At 41.1% G+C, this 9,467-nt stretch overlaps 1 long non-coding RNA gene across 2 annotated transcripts in view; it reads left to right on the top strand.

Annotated features, from left to right (window-relative positions):
• The window catches only part of LOC119864456, a 42,442-nt gene extending 41,074 nt beyond the window's left edge, over window positions 1–1,368 (top strand). Inside the window, exon 6 of one of the 2 annotated variants that reach the window (XR_005387049.1) lies at window positions 66–1,368. This is a non-coding gene — a long non-coding RNA (uncharacterized LOC119864456). The remainder of the gene's footprint in view (window positions 1–65) is intronic. The other variant, XR_005387048.1, reaches the window with a different exon arrangement.
• Window positions 1,369–9,467: the final 8,099 nt, after the last annotated feature.

The raw sequence follows: 9,467 nt of genomic DNA on the forward strand, positions 1-9,467 counted from the left end.
TTCAAAGTAATCAAATATCAGAAGGAACATTTCTTCACTTCTGTTGTATCCTGTTGGTTGCACAGATCAACTCTGATACAACATGGGAGAAGAGTATACAAGGACATGAATACTAAGAGATCGCAGGCCATCCTAGAGACTAACTACTATGTACAGCAAAGGCTGATACAGGGCCAAGTCCTAGTTCACTCTCCAAAGTTTGGAGGGAGCCATCTGTCAGAAGAGAGAAGGGGGAGAGGAGAGGACGAGGAGAGGAGAGGGAAGATGAAGAGAACACAACTGCTTTCCACAGGAAAGTCTGACACTTGGGAACATGTCATATCATGATCTCCTCGAATGGGAACTTGGGTCATTGGCCATCACCCTCTTCAACAAAGAGGGTGATACCTCAGTTCTGTTTTTTTTCATCACTACCATTATTGCTATTACCCAAACCCCATGAATAAGCATGATATGATTCTGAAATCTGCAGAAGGACTTGCCATTTTCCTGAGGAGGAGAAAAGTATGGACTTGTAATAAGATGCACAGATGCCATTCAGATAGAAAACAACAGGTACCAAGGGGCTGTTTAGGTGAATACATGAGTTCTGACCTCAGGCTTTTTCCTCTCTTCCAACTATCTCTCGCCTCGTCAGAAGGTACAGACTCCAATCTCAGCTATGCATCTGACACAGCAGGGGCCCTTTGGGATTCATCCTAAACTGAGATGTCGGGCCCAAAGGGAACTAAGGCTTGGTCCCTGGACAGAGATGGAGCTGTGGTTCTTGCTTCTTTCACAGAAGGCAGAGGGGAATTCTGGGGCATTCTGTGTACCCTTTTCTTCCCCAAGGGAGGCAGATAGGATAGGACGTGGGTGAAGAGGGGAGACAAGATAAGAGAGAAGACTAACTCTTGGATTTTTCTTTTGGCAGATAGTCCAATATTTATGATTTTTGCCATGGGTTGTGCTACTGAAACTGTCCTCAACTTGAGGAATATAAGTATATTGAATAACATAAAAATCCGTACCAACTGTACAGAACAAAGCAATGGAGATCCCCACTGATGTTCATCACCTCATCAATCTTGACTGGTCCCTTCTTGCTCAAAGTCTTGCTTTGAAGTTTGCACACTTCCAAGCTCATAATTCTACAAACCTGAAAAAGTTGGAGTCCTCTGATGTATCCCCTCCCCAACATTCTCCAGACATTGCAGAATTAAGTTGCTGATATTTCCTTAAGTATGTTTGTAATCTTTATTAGTAACTCAGGTTAAAAAAAATCTTATTGAAGGGGGGTCTCTGGGTGGCTCAGTGGTTGGCACCTGCGTTTGGCGCAGGGAGTGATCCTGGAATCCTGGGATCTAGTCCTACATCAGGATCCCTGCATGGAGCCTGCTTTTACCTCTGCCTGTGTCTCTGCCTCTCTCTCTCTCTCTTTCTGTGTCTCTCATGAATAAAAAAATAAATTAAATATATTTAAAAAAAATCTTATTCATTCATCTAATGGATTCTTTCTTCAACCCAAGTAATAAGTAAGGAAATATTAGATAGCATCTCAGGCTGTGTCCCACAAGTCAGGGGCAGTCACAACCATTCTTCATGTGATGCCATGAGGAAGCAGAGGGGTCAGGAATAACCCTTACAGGATCCAAACTATGATGTCCTCATGGTGCTGAACACAATGGACACCGTGATACCTGCTCATATGGATCTCTTGATTCTCCAAATTCAGTTTCCTACAGGGTGCAGTAAGTTGCATAAAAGAAAAGAATACCTCACACGTAATGATGACCTTCTGGGAAGCAATCTGTTGTCTGTATCGTGCTGGGGCCCTCGCACTCTATAAGCTTATCTGAGCCTGAAATCTACATAGACTGTGGCTTTCTCCTTGGGACTATGTCTCCATTTTCTCTTCCCTGGGCTTTTGAGCAGGCAGCGTGCAGAGTTTATATGTCCAGGACTCGTTTTATGCATATTCTCACTGTGTGCTCAGCACAGTGATGGAAACTGTAAAAGACACAGGGTTCTCCCTCAGGGATAAGGAGCTAATACACAGAGAATAATGAAAGGATTGCATGTAACTGCACGGAATTCTAAGCACAAATAATCAGAGGGGCAGGAAAATTCAGGGAGGAAAAAGGAGGTAGAGTCAAAACTGGTACACAAAGGTGGTAAACTGAGACAGGGCTTGAGGAAGGAGTGTGTATGAAAGTGAAGTTCCCACTGGGGAAATGGTAGGCTAAAAAATGGTTAAACAGCAAAGTCCCCAGAAAGGCAGTAAATCAAAATAGAGCCTACACAGGAGACCTTTGATAAGGAAACCCTTAGGGTAATAATGGGAAATCCTGTGCTGATTCAACTCCAAGGAGGTCACATCAGCTCAAGTGGGCTGGTGTTGCTGTTACCACCACATACGTTTTACAAAGAAAAAGTGGCAACAGGATGGAGACTCTAACCCAAATTGTCAATTTACAATCTGGGACTTTATTCTCTGTGCCATCCTGCCTCTCAACCAATAACCAAGTCCTGGACACATCAGTCAGCTTGGACTACCACAACAAAGTAACATGAACAAGGTGGCTTAAGCAATAAAAAATTACTTTTCTCAGTTTTGGAAGCTGGAAGTTTGAGACCAGGGTGCCCTCAACACTGTTGTCTTCTGAGGTCTCTCTCTTGGGCTGTCTTCTCCCTGTGTCTTCACATGATCCTTCCTCTACATGTGTCTGCTATATATTGGATGTTTGTGCACCCTACTCCCAAGCAATGGTATTGGATAGTGGGGACTTTCAAAGCTTGCCACCCTCATGAATAGCATCAGTGCCCTTATAGAAGAGGCTCCACAGAGCTCCCTTGCCCCTTCCACTGTGTGAGGACACAATGAGATGGCTGTCTATGAACCTGGAAGAGAATCCTTAACAGACATTGAGTCTGCTGGTCCAAGTCTGGAGCTTGGTCTTGGTCTTCCAGGCTCCAGAACTGTGAGAAATAAATTTCCATTGTTTATAAGCCATCGGTTGTGTGTTATCTGGTTGTAACAGTTCAGATGGACTAAGGCAGTGTCTGTGTCCCAATCATCTATTATAAGGATATCAGTCTGATTGGATTAGGGCCCACTATAGTGACCTCATCCTAAAAGGCTATGTCTCCAAATACAGTAAAGTTCTGAGGTATTGAAGACTAGAACTCCAACATATTAATTTTGGCAGAACACAATTCAACCCATAGCAAAGGGTTATAGAGTAAATGACTTTAGGCATTGAGAAAAACTTTTCAACTATTGCTCCCGTACGAAGTGGTTGGCACAGTGTCAATACACAGTGTATACTTAATAGGTATAACCCATTATTCTTTTTCTTCTCTGCATCCTTCTCATCTATGCCCATTACCTTCCCATTTCTTTTCCCCAATTTTCCTTTCATTTTTCTACTGATTATTTCCCTGTTTTGCTACTCTTTCCCTGAACTTCATTCTCTTCTGGAATAAGCAACAGTCATACCTCCAAGAGAGCACGGCAGTCATTCATGGGTGTGGCAGCCAATTGATCACTATATTCTGTGGGTAAGAATATGGGGCTAGAGAGCAGCATCTGCATCTCAGGAGAGAGATTCCATGAGGTCAGGGGCCTCCGAAAGAACATAAGATTCCTAGGGATCATCAGCATTCTGAAAACTACAGAACACTTATGAAAGAAATTGAAGAGGACACAAAGAAATGGAAAAACATTCCATGCTCAAGGAGTGTAAAAACAAACATTGTTAAAATGTTTATGCTATCCACAGTAATTTACACATTTAGTGCAATCCCTATCAAAATATCACCAGCATGTTTCACAGAGCTGGAACAAATAACCCTAAAATTCCTATGGAACCACAAAGGACCCTGAATAGACAAAACGATCTTGAAAAAGAAAAGCAAAGCTGGAGGCATTGAGATTCCAGAATTCAAGCTGTATTACAAAGCTGTGATCATCAAGACAGTATGGTACTGGCACAAAAACAGACAGTGGACCAGAATAGAGAACTCCGAAATTGACCCACAACTTGATAGTCAACTTATCTTCAACAAAGCAGGAAAGAATATCCAATGGGAGAAAGACGGTCTCTTCAACAAATGGTGTTGAGGGAACTGGACAGCTGCATGCAAAAGAATGGAACTGAACCACTTTCTTACACCATACACAAAAATAAGTTCAAATGGATGAAAGATCTAAATGTGAGACAGGTGACAGGCACTGAGGTGGGCACTTGACGGGATGAGCACTGGGTGTTATTCGATATGCTGGCAAATTGAACACCAATAAAAAAATAAATTTATAAAAAAATAAATGTGAGACAGGAAACCATTAAAATCCTAGAGAAGAACACAGACAGAAAACTCATTGACCTTGGTCTTAGCAACTTCTTAGTGGACAGGTCTCTGGAGGCAAGGGAAACAAAATCAAAACTGAACAATTGACACTTCATCAGGATAAAAAGTGTCTGCACAGTGAAGGAACCAGTCAACAAAACTAAAAGGCACCCTATAGAATGGGGGAAGATGTTTGTAAATGACGTATCTGACAAAGGGTTCGTATCAAATCTGCAAATGATTTATCAAATTCAACACCCAAAAAATAAATAATCCAGTTAAGAAACGGGCAGAGGGCACGAATAGACACTTTTCCAAAGAATAAATATAGATGATTAATAGACACATGAGAAGATCCTCACCATCACTCGTCATCAGGGAAATACAAATCAAAACCATGATGAGATAGTACCTCACATGTCAGAATGGCTTAAATTAACAAGACAGGAAACAACAGGTGTGGGGAAAGGGAAACCCTTTTACAATGTTGGTGGGAATACAAACTGGTGCAGCCACTCTGTAAAACAGTATAAAGGTTCCTCAAGAAGTTAAAAATAGAACTACCCTATGACCCACCAGTTACACTAGCAGGTATTTACTGAAAGTGTACAAAATACTGATTCAAAGGGATACATGCACCCTAATGTTTATAGCAGCAACATCCACAATAGCCAAACTATGGAAAGAGCCTTAATGTCCATTGACAGATGAATGGATAAAGAAGCAGCAATATATATATAATTATATATATAAAATATTACTCAGCTATCAAATAGAGTGAAATCTTGCTATCTGCAGCAGCATGGGTGGAGCTAGAACCTATTATGCTAAGTGAAATAAGTCAGATAAAGACAAATACTATGATTTCACTTATATGTGGAACTTAAGAAAGAATACACATGAACATGGGGGGAAAGAGAGGGAAACCATAAAAATGAATGTTAACTATGAAGAACAAACTGAGGGTTGCTGGAAGGAGGTGGGTAGGTGGGGATGGGTTAAATAGGTGATGGGTATTAAAGGGGGCACTTGTTATTAAGAGCATGGGGTACTGTGTGTAAGTGATGAACCACTAAATTCTACTCCTGAAACACGTATTACACTGTATATTAACTAACTGGAATTGAAATAGAAACGAAGACTATAAAAAAAGGAGGAGGAAGAGGAGGAGGAAGAAGAAGAAGTGAGTTATAATTTATAGGGTTTCATCCCAGGTAAGGAAATGTCAAACAGGTTTCTGCATAAATGATAGCAGACCCATTGCCTATGTGACATTGAGTCAGTGTTAAGGAGGAAAAGTCAATGAGACTTGAGCTCCCCAGGCGCTACCTGAGCGGGGAAGTGAAGCATTTTCCTCCAAGAAAGACTTGGCCACCTCTGAAGATGAAACCACATGAGAAGGAACTAGTTTGGTCCAAAAGAAAAAGCACATCTTTGGATTTGTACTGTTATTTCATTCAGACCCACTACCTCAGCACTTTATACAGGGCACAGAAGCCAAAAGTAAATCAATTTAGCTTCATAAAAATACGTGAATACAAAATGCAAACATGCTATTTTTCCATTTAAAACACACGCAAAAAATCTATTAAAGAAATTTTTAAAATTCAGTAGGCTAAACAAAAATAAATGAGGTATCTGTTTCAGTTCTAACCTGTTTCTTCCATCCTGCAAACAGAGCCTCTGTAGACAGAGGAGTACACAAGTGGCCAAGAGGGGACACAAAATTCAAAAGAGAGAACACACACACACACACACACACACACACACACACACACACGGAGAGTAAAACCCAGGCATGTGTGTAGGTAAAAGAGGCAGTGAAGTACTATCAGGATGGGGAAACAAACAGAAGGGAAAGGTAGGGATGAATTTATATTAAAGAATGTCTCCATCTTGTGGTCATTATGGTGTAACCACTAATTAAGTCAAGTTTTATTTCCATTTATTCATCCATCCATCTTTCTGTGCATTTATTCACCAACCTAACTGGTACTTTCCAGTTGTGGCAGGCACTGTTCTGAGTGTTAGGGCTAGAGTAGTGAACAAAATTCCCTGCCTTTCTGTAACTTCCATTCTGGTTAGAGTTTACATTAATTAAACAACTATAATGTGTGGTATGTTACATCAGAAAAACAGGGGCGGGTATATCAGAAGCTGTTGGGGGAGGCAGTCAGGATTTTGATCAGGGTGACTTTCAGTAAGTCCTCAGTGAGGTGGGAGAAGGGCCTGAGGAGAGGGAAAGAGGGACGCCCCAGTTGTGTGGGGAGGGAACATCCAGGAAGAGGGAACAGTCAGTGCAAAGGCTTTGAGTGGAAGGCTAAGGCTGGTGCTCAAGAAGGGTGAAAAAACCATCTGGGGCTGTAGTGTGGTGAGCAGGGAGGTGAGTGACTAGGTGAACTTCTAGAAGAACCAAGAGAAGAACAAGGAGGTGAGGAAGGAAGGAGGCAGCACAAGGAAGAAGACCAGGTTTGGTCTGGTAATACAGGCTTTGGTTTTGGTGCTGAGTGAGGTAATGGAGGATTCTGAACCTGGGAGGGATGAGATAGGACATGTTAACTCTGGCTACTCAGTTAGAGGAGCCTCCAGGGAACCCAGACTGGTTAGGGCCACTGTGGTTCTACAGGTGAGAAATGGGGGTAGGCTTGGATCAAGGCTATGGGGATGGTAAAAATGGTAATATTCTAGATACATTCTGAAAGAAGATTCAACAAGGTTTTTGTAGTGTAAGTGCCTGAAAATCAGCTTTTGATTGCTGAGGCATACATTTCCAAGACATCTATTTTGAATAAACATATTGCCAGCTATATGATACAACTACTGCTAAAACAACTAGATAAGAAAAGGAACCAGGGTGTCCCATCTGAGTTTCCTTTTTAGAAAGTCCTTGGCAATCTAGATTATTGACCACTTAAGGAACTCTGCTATCATCTCTTGTGCCCTAATTCCTGCTCTGTTTTAAATTTATGAGTAAAGAGTAAAGCCAAGAAATCCTAGGTAGCCTACCCTCAATCTCAGTAAGGAGAGTACCCAGGTCTGTAATCTCTACCTGACACCTTGCTTGATGGCTCTTGGGCATGCCATATGCCTTCCAAGATCTCTGAGTAATAAATTTCTTTTTTCAAAGTCCCTTGATAGTTGTTGCTGAGATACATCTTCCAATAATAATAAGAGCCACAAGGGCCATGCCAACCATAATATTGGCTCTCGATGGGAAAATGTCTGTGGGGACTTGCCATAGGTAGTGGGGGCCCAGGTGAGTGCCTCAGGCATTCCAAGCTAATAATATCACTATCAATAGGCTGAGAAGGACACAGAACAAAAACTAAAGGAGTTCATGATTACTAGACAGCCCTTCAAAAAATATTAGAAAGGAAGAATGCTCACCATTTGCTTCAATGTGGATGGAACTGGAGGGTATTATGCTGAGTGAAGTAAGTCAATTTGAGAAGGATAATCATTATATGGTTTCACTCATACGGGGAATAAAAGAAAAGTGAAAGGAATTATAGGGGAAAGGAGAGAAAATGACTGGGAAAAATTAGAGAGGGTGGCAAAACATGAGAGACTTCTAACTCTGGGAAATGAACAAAGGGTTGCAGATGAGGAGGTGGGCAGGGGGGATGGGGTGACTGGGTGATGGGCACTGAGGGGGGCACATGACAGGATAAGCACTGGGTGTTATACTATATGTGGGCAAGTCAACTTCAATTAAAAAAAATAAATATTAGAGGGCTCTCCTTGAGCGGGAAGGAAAGACTAAAAGTAACAAAGACAAGAAAGGACCAGAGAAATCTCCAGAAACAATGACAAAACAAGTAATAAAATGGCACTAAATAAATATTTATGAATAATTACTTTGAATGTAAATGGACTAAATGCTCAAATCAAAATACATAGGGTGTCAGAATGGACAAAACAAACAAACTAGATCCAACTCTATAGTACCTACAACATACTTATTTGAGATGTGAAGACACCTGCACATTGAAAGTGGGGTGACGCAGAAATATTTATCACACAGACGGATGTCAGAAGAAAGTTGGAGTAAGCAATACTCAGATCAGATAAACTAGATGTTAAAACAAAGATTAACAGAGACAAAGAAGGATATGACACCATATGATAATTAAGGAAGAGCAATCCACACAAGAAGATTCTACCACTATAAATATTTATGCACCAATGTGGGAGCAACCAAACATATAAAACACTAATAAAAATACAAAACTATATATATAACTGTATATATATAAACAACACAACAAAAATTAATTAATTGATAATACAATATCTACCCCAAAGATACAGAAGCAATGAAACGCCGGGACACCTGCAACCTGATGTTTCTAGCAGCAATGTCCACAATACCCAAAATGTGGAAGGAGCCTCGGTTTGTCCATCGAAAGATGAATGGATAAAGAAGATGTGGTTTATGTATACAATGGAATATTACTCAGCCATTAGAAATGACAGATACCCACCATTTGCTTCAACGTGGATGGAACTGGAGGGTATTATCTGAGTGAAATAAGTCAATCGGAGAAGGACAAACATTATATGGTCTCATTCATTTGGGGAATATAAATAATAGTGAAAGGGGAATAGAAGGGAGAGGGAGAAGAAATGTGTGGGAAACATCAGAAAGGGAGACAAAACATAAAGACTCCTAACTCTGGGAAACAAACTAGGGGTGGTGGAAGGGGAGGAGAGTGGGGGTGGGGGTGAATGGGTGACAGGCACTGAGCGGGGCACTTGACGGGATGAGCACTGGGTGTTATTCTGTATGTTGGCAAATTGAACAACAATAAAAAATAAATTTATTATTAAAAAATGAAAATAAAAAAATAAAATAAAATCATGAATGAGAAAGGAGAGATCACCACCACCACCAAGGAAATACAAACGATCTTTAAAACTCATCCTGAGCAGCTATACACCAATAAATTGGGCAATCGAGTAGAAACGGACGCATTTCCGGAAAACCACAAACTACCAAAACCGGAACAGGAAGACACAGAAAACCTGAACAGGCCAATATCCAGGGAGGAAACTGAAGCAGTCATCATCAAAGATCTCCCAAGACACAAAAGTCCAGGGCCAGATGGCTTCCCTGGGGAATGCTATCAAACGTTTAA

The sequence above is a fragment of the Canis lupus genome, unplaced genomic scaffold, assembly GCF_011100685.1.
Source record: "Canis lupus familiaris isolate Mischka breed German Shepherd unplaced genomic scaffold, alternate assembly UU_Cfam_GSD_1.0 chrUn_S1784H1981, whole genome shotgun sequence".
Lineage (NCBI taxonomy): Eukaryota > Metazoa > Chordata > Mammalia > Carnivora > Canidae > Canis > Canis lupus.